Source organism: Polypterus senegalus, chromosome 15 (genome assembly GCF_016835505.1).
Source record: "Polypterus senegalus isolate Bchr_013 chromosome 15, ASM1683550v1, whole genome shotgun sequence".
NCBI lineage: Eukaryota > Metazoa > Chordata > Cladistia > Polypteriformes > Polypteridae > Polypterus > Polypterus senegalus.
Window position 1 is genome coordinate 62,850,206 of NC_053168.1, and position 18,410 is coordinate 62,868,615.

The following is an 18,410-nucleotide window of genomic DNA, read 5'->3' on the forward strand; positions in this document are numbered from 1 at the left end:
ACTGATCCTTGCTGATTAGATAGATAGATAGATAGATAGATAGATAGATAGATAGATAGATAGATAGATAGATAGATAGATAGATACTTTATTAATCCCAAGGGGAAATTCACATAAGTTAAGTGAGTCTCCTGTAAAAATATTACCTTAGCGTTTAGACCTGTTAGGTGAGAGAATAATTTCTTCCTCGTTAATTCATGATCAAGACCTTTGCATTCCAGCTGACAAGGTTCACTGTTTGGTCATAGAGACATTGCTTCTGAACTTTTGTTGTCATTTTATAATATTAAATTAAAGTTGTACATTATTGCATATGATAGCTTTAACCTTAATTTTCAATATTGCCTGGAGTTACGGCTATGAAGCCTATTTTTGTGTTGACTATTGTGGGGATAAAAAGGATAGATCAGAAATAGCTTGCTCTATTTCTCTACTCCCCAGACCCCTGCCCCGCCCCCATTTTTCCACCCCAAATGAGGCTAGACCGCACTTCACGCAGTCCCAGTCCTCTGACATGCCTAGAGACAGAACACATCCAGAACAAAACAAGCCACCGAGCAGCGGTGTATAAGGAATTAAGCAGAGGTATCTATTGGCAATACATTCCAAATACTATAAACCTAGAATATAATCTTGAACAGGCTCAAGAGAATAAACCCAGGGTATGATGTTAAACAGTACCCATGGAGGTGCAGATAACGTATTATAGTACATTCCTAATAATTTAAAACAGGAGTGTGATGTTAAACAGTCGCGTTTGGAGAAAAAAAAAAAAGTATACATATATATATATGTAAAGTATGCCTATATACATACATACACACACGTATATATGTAAACATATATATATATCTCCAGTTATCTGAGAGAATAGTTCAGTGATGAATTTCATTGGATTTGGGCTTTCACTGTTTTCAGGGAGATCTTCAATTCTGATATTCTGATATTATTACAGTTAGTCTGTCTCCAAGCACTTTGCATTCGAATTTAATAGCTGTTGCTTTTTCAGAGGGGGCAGAAGCCACTTTACAACTATTTCAATATAAGTCGTGAACACTTGCTTAATGTCTTCAAACTGAGCATCAAGTGCTCTGAATTTATTTTCAAAACTGCTCCCAATTTCCTGTATTTTTTTCCTCAATTTTTTCTAGCATATCAAGTTTGGCTTAAAGCGATTACTTAAACATTTCTCAGAGTCTTTAATATCCTGAAAGAGCTTCACATTTGTCATGTTTATGTCCTTTATATCTTACCTTTTATCATTTGTGATTTTCTTTATATTACACTTTATCTCATTTATGTCCTGCCCGAGTGTGGTAGTTATTGTGGTAATTATTGCGGTGATCATTGAGGCAATTATTACCTTTGGCTCGGACTGCCCATTTCTGTCTTCTCCGAACTCTGCTGGTGTAGTAGCAAACCCAGTCGGAGTTTGTGGCTCTGGCTTGCGGTGGGTAGTTGACAGCGTGAAAAGTAGGGCCATTTTCAGTTTCAGTAAACCTTCTGGAATCGACAAGGTCTCCTGACCTGACTTACTCGCACTTTCTCTTCCATGTTTGCCCTCAGCTGGAGGCGATGCTGTGGCGTCAGGTCCCCGGAGATCCATTCTTTTGCCTATCTGTTCCAGGTCAGTCTCTGCTAGGCCTTATCTTGAACTTGGGGCCTGTTTAGACTTAGATGACACTTTAGCTGTCCTTTTCCATTTCTTTCTGAGTCTTTTTTTTCTGCCAGTCATGCTTATATATACTTGCATATGCTGTAGTCAAAGTTGAGTAAATGCAGGATACCTTGGGATGATAAAAAAAAATTCTAAATTCTTGATAAAAGAACTGCCAAAAGAACCAGGTTCAGCACCAGGTTTTTAATGCCTTTTTTGTGTATCACTGACAACCAGAAATGCATATCCTTCTATATAAAAGCGGTCAGGTGTCCTTCCGTCCCGTGAGTGCTATGCAGGCGCGGAGTTTCACACGCCCCGTCCATTTTGCAATGCACGATGGGATTTGTAGTTTCGTTTTTCCAGGTAAAAGATGATTCTCTACTCCAGACTGTGCGATATCTTCTTCTTCTTTCTTACTATATATAAGCAGGTCGGGATTGTCCTTCCGTCCCATGAATGGAAAGCGTAGCGGTATTCCGCTTATCACAGACTTACTACTTGCAGCTTGTGGTACGAAGCGACATGATGTGAGCAGAGTTCTGGTGCTCCCATCGTTCCCTTGCTTTTGTGCACGATGCGCTGGAAAAATAGACAAAATTATGTCTGTGGAAATAATTAATGTTGATGAAGTACAAATGCCTCACCGCGTAGTAAATATCAGGGGGGTTCAAAAGGGCAACCTCAATATAGAAAAAAAGTTTAAATTTCATCACAAAAATAACAGAAACTATGAGTGTTAAAGTAATACCGCTCAAATGCAATATAACCAAATTAATGAGTTTGTATAAAATATCAAATTGATCTACATATTGAATTGCCTTAAGAAGTGGTCAACTTAAAAGTTGGTCACCTTAAAAGGCGGGTCAGCCTAGTGCTAATACATTTGCTGCTCTTACTTTTGGTTTACAAGCAATATTAATATCAGAATCAAAGTTAGAAAACAATAATGCACAAGTCTCTGTGATTCCTGTCTTTGGCCATGAGGTGATGCACTGTTCTGAAGTCTGCAGGACCCACAGAGAGAATTTCAGCTGCAAGGGTTGAAGGCTTCTGAGTGGGCTTTCTGTTTGTTTGCTCAGATATTTTGGACTCACTTTGTACTGTAATTTAGCTTTAGTCATTCAGGTTTTGTACAATCCTCTTTTGCTAATATAATATACATACAGTATATTGATAGTTCATGAACAGTCAACTCTTTACTTAAAAGTTGTGTCCATCATTATTCTTATTTTTGCTCTCTGACCAAAGTGATATACAGTAACAAGACTACGTAAGATGTCTCTGAGCCTGACTATGCCAGCACAAGTGTCTTTTGACTCTGATTGATGCAGTCTTATCAGATACAGATGCAGATGCTTGAGGCTCATATGAAAATGAGGCAGCTGTAGCAGTTCCACAGAGCACTCATGCTTTGGCTGAATGTTAAGTGTTAAGTGTCAGCAAAGGGGGCCTGCAGCTGTACAGCTCATGTGCCATGGCAAAGAAAAAAGAGCAAATGGCACTTTGTCCTGCACTGGAGCTGTAAGCTGGAATTGTTAACCACTGCACCACCTCATGTAAAACATACAAGGTTTGGAAATGACAGAATTTAAGGACCCGTTGATCCTTACAACACATTGTTTAGTCATCCAATCCAACTTCCATGTGGGTACTCCAGTAAAGGCTGTATTCTCTTTCTTCTGTTTAAAGATGGCTTTCTACAAACGCATAAAGCTGCAACAAATGTCTGGAGACTCTGAGCAGTCTATTAACATCCAATGGTCACTCTAAAGACCAGTGAGATTTTATACACTGTGGTAGTTTTGGGCTGGTAACATCACTTCAGAAGAGGCCTACTAAATTATTATGTGAATTAAAAGAGCACGCTCAGTTATAAGACGCTCTCTGGACTCCCTGGAGGTAGTAGCAAAGGAGAATATTAAAACAAAACTGAGTGCCATTATGAACGATGATGCACATCCTCTCCCTAACACACTAATAGAGGACTTTTAGTCAATTAATTACTTAACACGAGTGTATCAAGAAACACTACAGGGGCTCCTTTATACCAACAGCAATACGCCTTCATAATGCCTCGCCGGGACTGGGACTGCCAAGTCAGTTTTTTTTCTTTTTTATTTTCTTGCTTTATAGTAGTTTGGTGTGTGTTCATACCAACGTATGTGTGTACATTTATTTATTTACTTACCTAGTTATCTACCTATTTATGTACAGGTATTTATTTTATTTAAAGAACTTCTGTAAAGAGCCAAATTTCCCCTTGGAAACAAATAAAGTTCTATCTAATCTAATCTAATCTAATCTAAACGTAACTATCAGTGACATGTTTTATTTCTGTCTGTCTCTATAGTAGAGTGATACATTTGTAATACCATTTAGAAAAATCTTCTATTGTTAAAACATTTTTATTGTTTTTGTCTGCAAAGTGTTTCCAAGGCTCCAAATAATCCAAATATGAGAAAACATTTTACAATTCTCAACTGAGGGCGCAACATGATTATAGTCAAACTAAAAAAGCAGCACTGACAGAAGCACAGGCATTTACTTTGGCAAATTTCATGAACTAATTACTGTGTTCTTTTCAACATACTCTTTCTGCAGTATTCTGTCATGCTAATCACTACGTTATGTCAGTCCATTTCGATTTAGCTGTCTATTGTTTGACTTCCTTTTGACTTTTTGAATTAACCTTCATATGAAAATGTAGTGAAAATGCTACATAGTACATGTGTTAGAATACAGGATTTTTCTTTTTTCTGTTGTTCATCTGAATACATTCTGTCTCGAATAAAGGCATGTTTTAGTTTATAGTGTATTTACCTTTTTTTTTTGATTTTCAGCTTGCCAACGATTTCTGTAACTATAAACCTTTTCACGTCCTTTGTTAGGAATTACCACTGGAAGAATGTGCTTCTCTTTCAAGTGTAAGTAAATTAAACCATTTTTGCTTCTGATGTGGTTAGGCACAAGTTGCACTGTTCCTGTTGATTGAAGCCTCCTGCCTATATACACAACACACGTTTAAATTATTCATTCAATGCAAAAATATCAGAATGGATGTCCTCCAGCAGAGCAGATAAACATAATGCTCAAACTACTGGACTTTAACTGCTGTCTGGTGATAATCTCAATTCATGTGAGCTGAAGGTCTGTGAGGTTTTATGCCATTTGCAAATCTGTGACCTTTTCCTCTGCTGTGAAAATGTGTAAGTGGTGCTTTTCATCAGACGTTGGCAGCTCTGGGAAGATTCACTGCTTGATTGCACTGACCTAGGATTCTCTTATTAAGTAATTCCTCTATAGAAATGAGGCTTACAAGATTGCTCCTGCTGAGTTATTATGCACTCACTCACAAAGATGTTTTTCTTACTTTTCATGCAGAAAGCTGTGATGTAGTTATCCTATCATCATGAAAACATAGTCTTTCATCCTTATAATATTGAAATCAAATGCTTCAATGAAACCTACAATGCAAGTCACACCATTAAAACCTAATAGAAGGGAATAAAGGATAATACCATTCAAATATTTACAAGGCTTTTTTTGTTTGTGTGTTCGTTAATGTCACATACACAACATTCATTTTAGGTTTAAATTTAAATTTTCTTTTAAGATTGGTGCTTGATTTATAGGTCATTGTTCATGACAAACTTTTATTAAACATATAGTGCTATAGATATACTGGAGGATTAATTGCGGTATCATTAAACAGTGCTTGACAATTACAGTATATAATACTGTATATAGTAAATATAAATATAGGTACATCAGATAATTGAACTCATGACATTTTCATACATGGCAATGAAATTTGTCACATATGTTCACAAAAAATATTAATTTGTCAGTTATAACACAAAAAATGCATAACGAGAGAAGATGGCAGCCTATAAATAGTGTTTATTCCACACAAAGCATGAATGTGCACCATAACTTTTTAAGACTTAGTAATTAAAGTGTCTTTATTGAAATGAGGCACTCTGTGGCATATTAATAATCATTTTGTTTTTCAGATTATGAGCTAGAACCAGTAATCAAAAACACAAGGGGAAAAAGCAATGATAAAAATCCTTCCATTTCCGTGCAGGTAATGAGCACTTATTCAGAAATAAATTGAAAGCAGAAAGAGAATAAAAGTCATTTTAATCAAAACATCCAAAATAATACCATCTGAATTAATAACTGGCAGTATGGAATTGCTCCACTGTCTAATATTGTGATTATGTGAAATTAAACACAACAATGAAAACTTAAGTATTGTATACTAATGTAAGATTTCTCTGTTCTTTTCTGTGTAACCAAGACTTCAGGTGCCCAGCACTTCCAGTATATTTTACACGGAGATTATGAGATTAAATAACATTTTATTAACTGTAGTGTTTATGTATAAGAAGTTCCCATTCAATGACAAGATGTTTTGCCTTTTTAAGACTTTTAATTTATCCAGATATGTTGCTACTGTTCATATGCTGTTCTCTTTATGCTGATTGGTGCAAACCAATTTTTTTACTATGTATTTTTGTAACAGTCTAATAAGTACTGCATGAAGATTATTAATTAACTAGCTGTGTTAGCCCGTGCTCCTAAAAAAAATTGAAATCATCAGAAAAAAAAATTGAAATGCAGAGATGGTGGTTTCGTTTTGCCGACATGCTCGCCCCCCTTGTCTATCAGTGGATAAGCGAGTTTCTTCCTCTTCGGAGGTTTCGTTTTGCTGTTGTGATTGCCTCGCATGTGTATTACCGGCTAAGCGATTTTGTCTTTCCTCGGCGGTCTCACTTTGGCGACAGAGTAGCAGTCTTTCAGCTTCATGCTGTAGCCTCATACATCTTTCTTCTTCCGACTCATTAACTTGGGGCCGCCTTGCCAGCTCTTTGAGCTTCATACTATAGCCTCGCACTTCCGGACTGGAACAACAGACGCACACACTTCCACGCGTAGACATTTATATATAAGTTATATTCATTTTGTGAACCTGCTTATGGAAATTTGGAGTTATCTGGATAGCAACAGACACTAGGAATACTGTAAGTCCTGGATGGGGTATAAACACGCATATTATTCTAAACTATGCAAACTCAGAGTCACACAGCATTGTAACTTGCGCCTCTTCACAAAGTGAGAGAAAGCTGGGGTACCCTGGGAATACTCACATCTAAAAAAGGAGTCCATACAAGCTTGACAAAGGGTGTCCAGATCTACCGTATACTACAGCCCAACTTGGAAAAAGCTGGAACGGCACAGAAAATGCAAATAAAAACAGAAAGCAGTGATTAGTAAATTATAATAAATGATCTTTGACCTGAAAACTATATAACAGCCCATTACTTATTGTTACAACTAATGAATTGTATTATAGTTTTCAAAAATAAACACCTATTTTGATTTTGACACTTGCAAAATATTCCAAAAAGCTTAAGAGTAAAGAATCTACCGCTTTGTAACGTTGACTTTATTGAGTGCTTCAGGTGTAATTTTATCCCAGTTTTCTTGGAGACAACTCTTAAAGTGTGTAACAGTATTTCAAAATGAAATATGAAATTTTCAAAATTTCGTGTTTCAAAATGTGCCACACGTTCTCAATTGGGGACAGATCAGGACTGTAGGCACACCCTCTTTTTTTTATGCAGCCATGCCTTTGTAATGCCGTGCAGAATATGGTTTTAGTTTGTCTTGCTAAAACATGCATGGGTATCCATGGGAGAGCTATCGTCTTGAAGGCAGAATATGTTGCTCCAAAATCCGTATGAACGTTTTGGCATTAATGGTAGCTTTACAGAACTGCAAGTTACTGACACAAATCCATACCATCACAGATCTGACTTCTGAATTTGTAGCTAGTAACAAGCCAGATGGTCATAGTCTTATATTGATCCAGAGGGCACTTCTTCTAAAAAAGACCTCTATCAGAATAAAAAAAAAAGAAAAAATATCAATTCATCCAGCCACAATACTCGTTTCCACTGTGTGAGATTTTAAGTATGCAGAAGGATGTGTGGAGGTTATATGCAAATGCTACACCATTTTATTTTATATAAAGGATTTGCGCATATGCAGGGGTTTGGTTACAGGATTGATGGGCTGACTATATTTATGAAAAAATTACGTTGACCAGACTAAACAGTAATTATCTGATCTTTATACTGTTTTTGAGGGATTACAAGTCAACGTGAATTTTGAAGTTATTGCTTTCTGTTTTTATTTCCTTTTTCCATATGGTCCCAATTTTTCCCGAGTTGGGGTTGCATGTGTGAGAAGAATCTTTAAAAATGCTCGGGCTAGCAAGGCAGAATGTTTAAAATAAGTAGACATACTATGTTCTCCTGTTGTAAGTTATAATTTTTTGCAGCACTTTTATATTTAGAAGACTCAACTTTTTAAGAGCAGTTGAAAGTGTCTGTAGAAAATGTGAATATTGTAAATACCAAAAGTAATAATCATTTCAGTGCAAGGCGGCTAAAACTTGCTTCACTGTAAGGTGATTGTTTTATCTTACAAGAAATAAAAAGATCATTCATTTTGTGCAGGTTGTTTTACATTTAGGTTCAGCTTTTTAGATGTTGATCCTAGTCTGAGACTTGTACTTTTGGGATTGTTACAAATAAACTACTAATACATTTAAATAAAGTTTTGTGCACAAGTAAGCAAGAGCTTAAAAAAACACGTACTCCAAAAATGTCAGAACGGGTGGGCCTTGCACTTGCATATGACCTCCTCCTTCTCTCCTTGGATTATCTTAGGTCTGCTGTAATGCTTAGTATTTATATTTTTCCAATATAATTCTCACAAGAGTTCATTAAGTGTTTTGTATAGAGCTTCCATCATCTTACCTTAATATGTAGTAATCTTGTTGCATAGAAATTAATTCAAAATGATTTCATTTTTTGGCTGTCTGCACTCAAAGCATAGAACCAAGGAGGCCTGTAGAGAGTCATTCAAGCATTCAAAGCTTACCAACTCCCAAGGTCTTCAGAAAACACAAAGGTTTTCACAAAAGGGGCCTTTTCTATTAAATTATAAGATTAGTATTTTTTTTAAATCAAAATTATTTCCTCACAATCATGGTATATTTGCCACATGAAATTACATTCTAAAGTGAAGCATATCTTATAAATGTAAAAAAAAAACTAACTCGCTCTTACCTTTTATAATATAGGTGAATGCTACCAGAGTCTCATTATAATGAAAAGTGTTATAACTTAATCAAATATGTCAATTTTTTTGAGCCAAAAGTGCTATCGGGTGTTGGTATGCATATTGAGATTAAAGTAATATTAATACTGCAAAACAGTGTATCCGTGTCATTTTAAGGAGGAAAAAATGCAACACATTTGCAATGACATTCAGCCATTTTGAAAGAAGACTGTGTACTTTACTTTGTCGGACCTTTCAAGGCCAGAGACATAGATTCACCTTGGAAATTAATTGCTAGGTGTCATTATTGACATTATTGAAAGTTGATGTCCAGAAGTGAACCTCTGTCTCTGTTCTCTAAACAACTAGGCAATAATAACTGAAAAAGTCATACTTATGACAGCTTATATTATTTCACTATACAGAGCCTTATTTCATTATTTCACAAAGATATTCCCAGCTGCCACAGGACTTATAAAATGAGTGTGTGCTTCGGTGAGCGAGAAAATTGTAATGACCAAGGGGTACAAGAGACAGAGTGAAATTGGCCACTTTACGCCAACTGCTGGTGAGGTGGCTCTAAAAAAGGACTTTTGGATCTCTTCAGCGGTCACTTCCACCACATGGTGACATGCGCTCCCAGCAGTTGTTTTCTTTTGTCTGCTCATGCATTTTATTGAGGGAAGAGATAACCAAGGAACAGTTAACAGTATCTACAGCTGATGAAAGGTTAAGGATAAGTACAAAGGGGTGAGAAGCAAATCAAGCAGATCTGTAACTAAAAAGCAGTGTAGTGCTGGTAGAGAGACTCTTGTTGAAGCTAGATTTACATGGTTCTAGAAAATTGTTGTCAGAGAGAAAATAGGAGAGATGTCTGTGGACTATGCTTTGTAGAATCTTGGACAGGAATGACAGAAGGGAGACATGATGCTAATTCTCAATGGCAGATGGGTTGAGTGAGAGATTTTTGAGAATAGGGATCACATGGGACTTCTTGAAATCAGTCTGGAAGATGCAAGATGTCATTGAGGCATTAAAAAGAGAACATATGTAGGGGATCAAGGAAGGAGAGAGATGTGCAGGAATTGGGCCATGTTCATCATTGGTAGGTCTGTGGTTCCAGAGCATTTCAGAAATGTCAGTCATTTACAGGAGAAGAGGAAGAAACAGAATAAAGATGAAATGTATACAAGTAGGCAGCACGGTGGCGCAGTGGTAGCGCTGCTGCCTCGCAGTTAGGAGACCTGTGTTTGCTTCCCGGGTCCTCCCTGCGTGGAGTTTGCATGTTCTCCCCGTGTCTGCGTGGGTTTCCTCCGGGCACTCCGGTTTCCTTCCACAATCCAAAGACATGCAGGTTAGGTGGATTGGCGATTCTAAATTGGCCCTAGTGTGTGTTTGTGCGTGTCCTGCGGTGGGTTGGCACCCTGCCCAGGATTGGTTCCTGCCTTGTGCCCTGTGTTGACTGGGATTGGCTCCAGCAGACCCCCGTGACCCTGTATTCGGATTCAGCGGGTTAGAAAATGGATGGATGGATGTATACAAGTAGGTGGGTCAGAGGATGTTTTAGGAGTGCAATAGAGCAGTACAAACAAATTCTACCTAAACTGAGTTAACCTAATACACCATGACTAACTGGGGTACTGGACTCTTAAATACAAATGTCTATTTGTTTAACTTTTTTCTCTTTTTTTTTTGCTTCCTAGTGACTTCCAAAAGATTTAATTCTATTTGGTTAACAGGTTCAGACCAGTAGTTACATTGATCAGATCTGCATATTCATTTCTTTGTTTTAGACCACTAGGCCCCATAGAGCTTATAATATAAACATTGAAATAACACTCGATCAGGAGCATAAAGGTTTGGGGAACTGCCACCCTATATACTTGAAAAAATAAAGCAAAATAAGAAATTGTTTTTACAGACACAAGTTCAATGTGCAACTGAGAACATGATGGTGGCAGATTTACATAGTGGGAACAGGAAGAGGCAGAATCTTGAGTGAACCACAACTGGAAGGGATATCATCAACAGACGTGATCTTGGGAGGCAGAAGTGACATCTTTAAGATGACAGTTCTGATGAGGGTCTGCGGAAGGAGAAAAGGAGAGAATGTTACTGTGCAGTGCTAACCCCTGGCTCAGCTGAAGAACACTTATGTTTGAGCCCATAAACCATCTTCCTTCCGCAGGTGTGTGACATTAATAAACATATATAGTTATAGACAAATCCCAATTACTAATTTGTTACATGATCCCAATGACAGTGAAAAAAAAATCAAACAAAGTAATGAATGGTAAAAGTAATGCGTTCCGAAACCATTCCAACCTGTCATTAATGTGGACCACCTCTACATCTACTCCTTGAACAGGGGCCGGTGTGGTAAGCGGCTGGGGGTGGTACCCAGCCGGGGCGACCAGGAGGACAGGAGGGGGGTTTGCGCCTCCTCCAGACCACGAGGGGGCGACCGCCCTGGTTGCTTTGGGGACCACGGGTAGAGAGCATTGAAGTTCAAGCCTGTAGGGGCCCGTGACCCCAGCACTTCCTCCACACCCGGAAGTGCTAGGGGTAAGAGGAGCAGGGACACCTGGAGTGCTTCCGGGGATACAGCCGGCATTTCCACCACACCGGGGCGTGGCGGTGGAAGATTGCCGAGAAGCACCTGGTGCACATCCGGGGAATTATAAAAGGGGCCGCCTCCCTTCATTCAGGGCTGGAGTCAGGTGGAAGTGGACAGAGCTCGGGAGGAGAGGCAAGAGGCTGCCTGAAGAAAGGACAAGGCATTTGGAAGAGGCCTGAACTTTGGGGTGATTGGTACTGAGGCACTGGGTTTGTGCACTTTGTTACTTGTAAATATATTGTAAATAAACGTGTGTTGGGTGACAAAATGATGTCCGCCTGTCTGTGTCCGGGCCAGGTTCCACACCGGATATAGATGCTGTTAGGTGCAGCTAAAGTCAATAACCAGTTCCTTGTTTTTGCTGATGTTAAGATGCAGACAATTCTCTTTGCACCAAGAAACAAACTTCTCCTCCTGACTCCTATACTCTGTTTCATCCCCTTTATCAATACACACCATTAGTGCAGAATCAACTGAGAATTTCTGCAAGTGACATGACAGGTGTTATATTTTTAGTCTGGGGTTTACAGAGTGAAGAGAAAAGGTGACACAGGACTGTTCTTTGAGGTGCTCCAGTGTTGCTCACATCCATATCTGAGACACAGTTCTTAAGTCTCACAAACTGCTGTGTGCCCAACAGTCCACTATCCAGGACATCATCAGCTCATCCATCTGCTATTTAACTGGGATGGCTGGATGGAATTGAAGGCATTGGAGAAATAAGAAAAATAATCCCCACAGTGCTGCCAGGTTTGTCCAAGTGACAATAAGCCTTGTGGAGCAGAAAGATAATTGCATCCTCCCGTCTAATCTTTGACTGATAGGCATACTGTAGCAGGTCCAGGAGGTCTACCTCAAGGGAACTCATACTGTCCAGAATAAGCTTTTCAAATGTCTTCATGATGTGAGATGTTAGTGTCACTTCCCTGTAATCATGATGAGTTTGATGGACTGAAGGGTGTCCTCTCGTTTGTCAAATTTCGTATGCTTTTCTGTTGTTGTGGACCCTCTTTTGTCAGTTTCTAATTATATGGTGGTGATTTCCATACTAATTTATTGCGCTGTTGTCTACAACTGCAAACATGTCTTGCATAGCCTACTCTGCTCAGCCAGTTAGGATGGAGTTGTATGACCCTTGATATTTCAAATTTTCCTATTAATAATATGGATTCTTCATTTTAACTCGAGAGTCAACAAAGGTTGGAATTATTTGCTTTAATCCTGTTCTGGCATTCAAAATAATGAAATATGATGTTTGCATAATTTGGCAGAGTATACTTGATGTTCGTCATTTATACTGGTTCCCACAACCTTCCCTTACTTATGAATCAACTTCCCAGCTAAATGTGAGCATACAGACATTTTGACATACATTCTTTCTTATTTATCAAAGTGAATGTGTTCACACAGTAAAACCAGAGTTACATTTTTGCTGGTGGGGTACTACGTAGTGCTGCATCTTTACTGTTATTCTGTTACAGGTATGAAAAAGTACAGATAATTTAGCTGCCTGAAAACCGAGCAAATCCCTTCCAAAAACAGCTAGACTGAAAGAAGAAACTATTAAATTAAGGAATTGCATGGGTGAATCAAAAAGGACATGGCATGCATTCAATAATTAAAACAACAGGAAAACAGAATTCAAAATGACTGCATATTTAACATATTTATTGGGCCACTGCATTGCATTTCCATACCTTCATAATTAAATATATTCTAGAAAAAGATACACCAGGCAGCAGTGGTGAATTCCACATTATAGTGGCAATCCACAAATGTTTTGAGCACACCGACAATCTAGCAGAATCACTCACCTGCATTTCAATTACACAGTTATTAAGAAAATCAATGAACATACTACCAAAAACATTTATTTGGATTTAATTGCTGATGCAAGCCTTACACTGAACAAATGTACAGGTATTACCTCTTTTCTGCGTGAACTGCCACTGAATTTGTTAGGCAGGCAGGCAGGCATATAAGGGCTGAAACAGAGGTGTGCTTAGCAGGCATGGATATGCGTTCAGTGCACGAGCAGACTGCAGAACATCATCTGCACCTAATGCTACACAGCTCAGTAGCTATAAATACACATAATAATGAAATGTAAATCTTTCCAAACACCCTGCTGGCTCCTGCTGATGTTTCTTTATTGCATTTACTTATTGTTTAATGTTTTCTTCTTTTCTATTCTAAGAAGCTATGCTTTGACATGGAATGCATGGAATGCCAGTATTGTCATATAAGCAATACGTCATTCTCTTAAACCTAATGTGGACTAAATTCCTTCAAAGATGTAATCAATAGTACAAAGTTCTGAACATTTAGTTACACATAAAGCCATGAATAAAATCAGGCAGTGATTCTGAGAGGGGCTTAGTTTCATTAGGACATTATTCTACTGCTATAAAAATGAAAACAATATTTATGCAATGTTGCAAATATATTGTAATAGTAGCACCATCACAATGTAGAGTGAAATGTATTTTGTGAGTGTTAAATGGATTACTCCAGGAATTAAACACCACTACACACTTTACATTGCATATGTTTTTCACAATTTATTTCACATCGTGCAAATGCAATTTAGAGCAATCCAGATGAGAACAGGCCATTCAGCCCAATAAGCTCACCAGTCCTAACCACTTAATTCTACCAAAATAACATAATAACAATTAAAGTCCCTAAAGTCCTAATATCTGCCACACTACAAGGTAAATTATTCAATATGTCTATGGTTTTCTGTATAATCTTCCAAATGTTTTTATGAAATTTACCCATAACAAGTTTCCAACTGTGTCCCCGTGTTCTTGATGGGCTCATTTTAAAATAACAGTCTTGGTCTACTCTACTAATTCCCTTAATAATTTAAAACACTTCAACACTGTTTTTAATCTTCTTTAGCTTTAACTGAAAAAGCTCAGCCGTTTTAATCTTTTCGTCATAATTCATCCCCTGTAGCTGTGGAATCAGCCTAGTTGCTCTTCTCTGGACTTTTTCTAGTGCTGCTACATCCTTTTTTATGGCCTGGACACAAAAACTGCACACAGTACTCTGGACTCGGCCTCTCCAGTGTGTTATTAAAGCTTGAGCATACACTCCTTGGACTTGTACTCCACACATCGTGCTATAAAACATAACATTCTGTTAGCCTTCTTAATGGCTTCTGAACATCTAAATCTTTCTCCTAAGGTGTACTTCCAATTTTCAGACCTCCAATTGTGTATTCATATCTAACACTTTTACTTCCTACATGTAATACAGGTAGACACCCCTTTGTATATATACCCTGGACTTTAAGGAGTGTGCCTCTTGGTGTGCAAAGTGTATGCAATTTTATTATCACAAATGTTGTCAGCGGGTAAGAACGGCAACTCAGTATAATCAGAGTTTGATGCCCAGGGATGTGGTCATCCTTTGTGTCCCGAGTGCCACCCCTTAACTTTCATAAATGCCGTGCCACAGATGATAAGGTGGTTGCCTACTTCACCTAATGGATTGACCAGCTCTGTTTGTGGGATATAATGACAGTTCTGCATATATATTTGGCCACGCCATATAGAAAGTTTGTATGCTGTTTAAATTTCTTTGGTTTTGTTTAATTAAGGATATTATTTTTTACATTCTAATCGAAAGTGTTGTGGTGATTGTTAACATTAAGCAAAATGGATTAAGAAGGAGAAAAGAATAACCAAACCATTGGTACACTAAGTATATGTGATATTTATGAATTACTGAGCACATTTTACCTCTTAATTTCACTCAACCCACATGAAGAAATCCAGTTTTGCTACAACTAAACTAAACTGGAGAAAGAATTACAGTAAACTGCATGTGAACACTAAACAGTACCTACATATACTGCATGTGCCACTAAAATCTGCTCTTTGTTACATTAACAAGAAATTAGGGTAACTTTTGCTAAAAACGATAAACTAAACTATAAACTAAATGTTTAATGTTAAATTGTTATATCCTCTTTAATAAAACCCCTGTGTGCGTCCAGGTGTCCGTGTGTGTGTGTCTTCTGGTGAAGTGCGCATGCGCGGGGCCACACGGCACGTGTTCAGTCTCTTCCAGTGCATTCCCCGTACAGAGAGAGAGACACACACACACACACAGGTGCGTGCAGGGCCGGATTTTCCTATAGGCTAACTAGGCTTCAGCCTAGGGCCTCAAGATCAAGAGGGGCCTACATTCAAATTGTTATCAATTTGAACAAACTTAAAAATGGAAAGTAAAAGGGCCTCATAAGTGGAATAGCCTAGGGCCTCTTTTCATCTAAATCCGGCCCTGGGTGCGTGCGAGACAGACACACACACAAGCGCGCGCGAGAGAGAAAGAGACAGAGACACACACACACACACACATAGAGGCGCGCGTGAGAGAAAGAGAGACACACACACATGAGAGACAGACAGACAGACACACACAGGCCCGAGAGAGAGAGACACACAGGCGCGCGCGTGCATTGTTGCAATGTTACTTTTCTTGGTTGTTTATTAAATTACTGATTTTTGAAATGTTCATTTTTTTCCCTGTGCTTAAAACTCGTTTTTAGCGAGTGGGTCGTAACGCTATAGTGCAAATTCTTGCAGTGTTACTTTTCTCTGTTGTTCAAGGTTTTCTTAGTGTTATTCAATGTTTTTACATTTAGTTTACTGTTACGCTGTGCATTCAATGGTGTAATTAACTATATGTGTGCTTAAAAACTTTAAAAAATATATATTTACATACAGTTCATACTGTCTGGAACGGATTAATTGTATTTACATACAATCCTATGCGGGAAATTACTTCGGTTAACGACCAAATCGGGTTAGGAACAGAGTTTTGGAACGATTTATGGTCGTGAACCAAGGTTCCACTGTATTACTGTCAGACAAAATTACAGGCATTTTACGGAAATACAAACCAGTATTACTGAGAGAGAAAATTAAAGGCACACAATACAGTGATGCATATTACAGCCACATACAAGGTCCCATGCCATTTAATATAGACTGTTCCTACTAATGTTTATGCACTACTGTTCTAGCGCCCGTTATTGTAACGGGCTTAATGTCTAGTTAAATATATGATAGATATATACAGTATGTATCTATGATATCTGTCTCTCTATCCATCCTTTGCTCTTATCTAGTAGTGTTTTGGTATGAAAATTGTAGTGGGGCCATACCAAATTTGCATTAATATTAACATTAAAATTTACTTAATTAACAATTTCTGTCCCTCTTTTGATAATGACTGGCAAGACAATGCAAGTTCACATCTTTCACATCACAGAAAATCAGTCACAATGGAATGCTGGTTCTGATCTGTCTTAACTGGCATCAGATTATTGTGTAACATTGTCATCATCTGACAAAATGCAGCAAAAGAGATTTGACAGTAAAGTGAAGTAAGAGCTTTGTAACTACCTGCTGCTCAGCACAATATGTCGGCTATGACCTGCCAAAATTTAAATTGCAGTGCCTGAAGTTTAGAATTGTATGGCTTTGAGATGAAAAAGGACAAGCCACAATAACATTCAAAGATGCACAGACTACACACACTGCATGGTTTGAACTGCAGACTGCATGTCCAGTAGCAGTGCTAATTATGATGCGGTCAGTACAAAGCTAGCAACAAATTAATTTTTTTCTGTAGTACATACTGTAGCAAAGGAGGAGTGTATATCTATGAGGAGATCAGGACATATAGCGTTCATTTTGGAGTGTCAGTCAGAACACTGTTAAAGGATTCAGAGTAGTCAACACAGCAGCTCAGAAGAAAATGATGGCTAATTTAGTGGATGGTATAACAACAACCACATTTATTTATATAGCACATTTTCATGCAAAAAATGTAGCTCAAAGTGCTTTACATAATGAAGAATAGAAAAATAAAAGACATAGTAAGAAATTAAAATAAGTCAACATTAATTATCATAGAATAAGAGTAAGGTCCGATGGCCAGGGAGGACAGAAAAAACAAAAAAAAACTCCAGACGGCTGGAGAAAAAAAATAAAATCTGCAGGAATTCCAGACCATGAGACCGCCCTGTCCCCTCTGGGCATTCTACCTCACATAAATGAAACAGTCCTCTTTGTATTTAGGGTTCTCACGAAGGACTTGATGATGATGGTCATGCAGACTTCTGGCTTTTAGTCCATCAATATTGGAGCATCATGATGCTTTGAGTAGATGGTGGTGGCATAGTGATATAAATATATATCATATATAGTGATATATGGTGGTGATGGTATATAAAGACGTATATGTGTTTTTGGGGGATGTGTGGTCTACAATAAAGAAAGGATACAGAAAAAAATCAATGAGTAATTTACCATAAAAATTCCACTAAATGTAGATGTTATTCTCAAACAAGTTACTAACTTGTTAGTGTGAAAGTTAAAGCAATAAACGTTTACCAATAAACAGTGTCAATGAACTTGAAGTAAAGCATTATGGTAATGTAGCAACATGAAATTATTAAGGTTAGGAGCATGCACTAATAGCGCATTGCTGCACCCACCACATGATGAACCACCCAGATTGGGACCCGAGTGCAGTGGGTGACACCTCAGCACCACACTGGAACAGTGTGAGGTGTTTTTACGGTGGCTGGAGAGCCAATCCTGCCACCAACCCTCAAGTTTTCTTTGTAAGTTGGACAACCTGCTTGCAGGGCTGGATGCACATTAACGTTATACCCAGGATGAAGCCAATGGAGGGTCCAACAGAGTAGAGTCACATCTTGGGCCTCATGTATAAATGGTGCGTACGCACAGAAATGTTACGTAATAACTTTTCTACGTTCAAATCGCGATGTATAAAACCTACACTTGGTGTAAAGCCACGCACTTTTCCACGGTACCTCATGCCTTGTCGTACGCAAGTTCTCCGCTCGGTTTTGCAGACTGGCGGCACCCAGCGTCAAAGCAATGCTACTGTTCCTGTGTGGTTACTCATTATTTTCCTGGCGCGGCTTTAGAAATACACTGAAACTAACCGCAT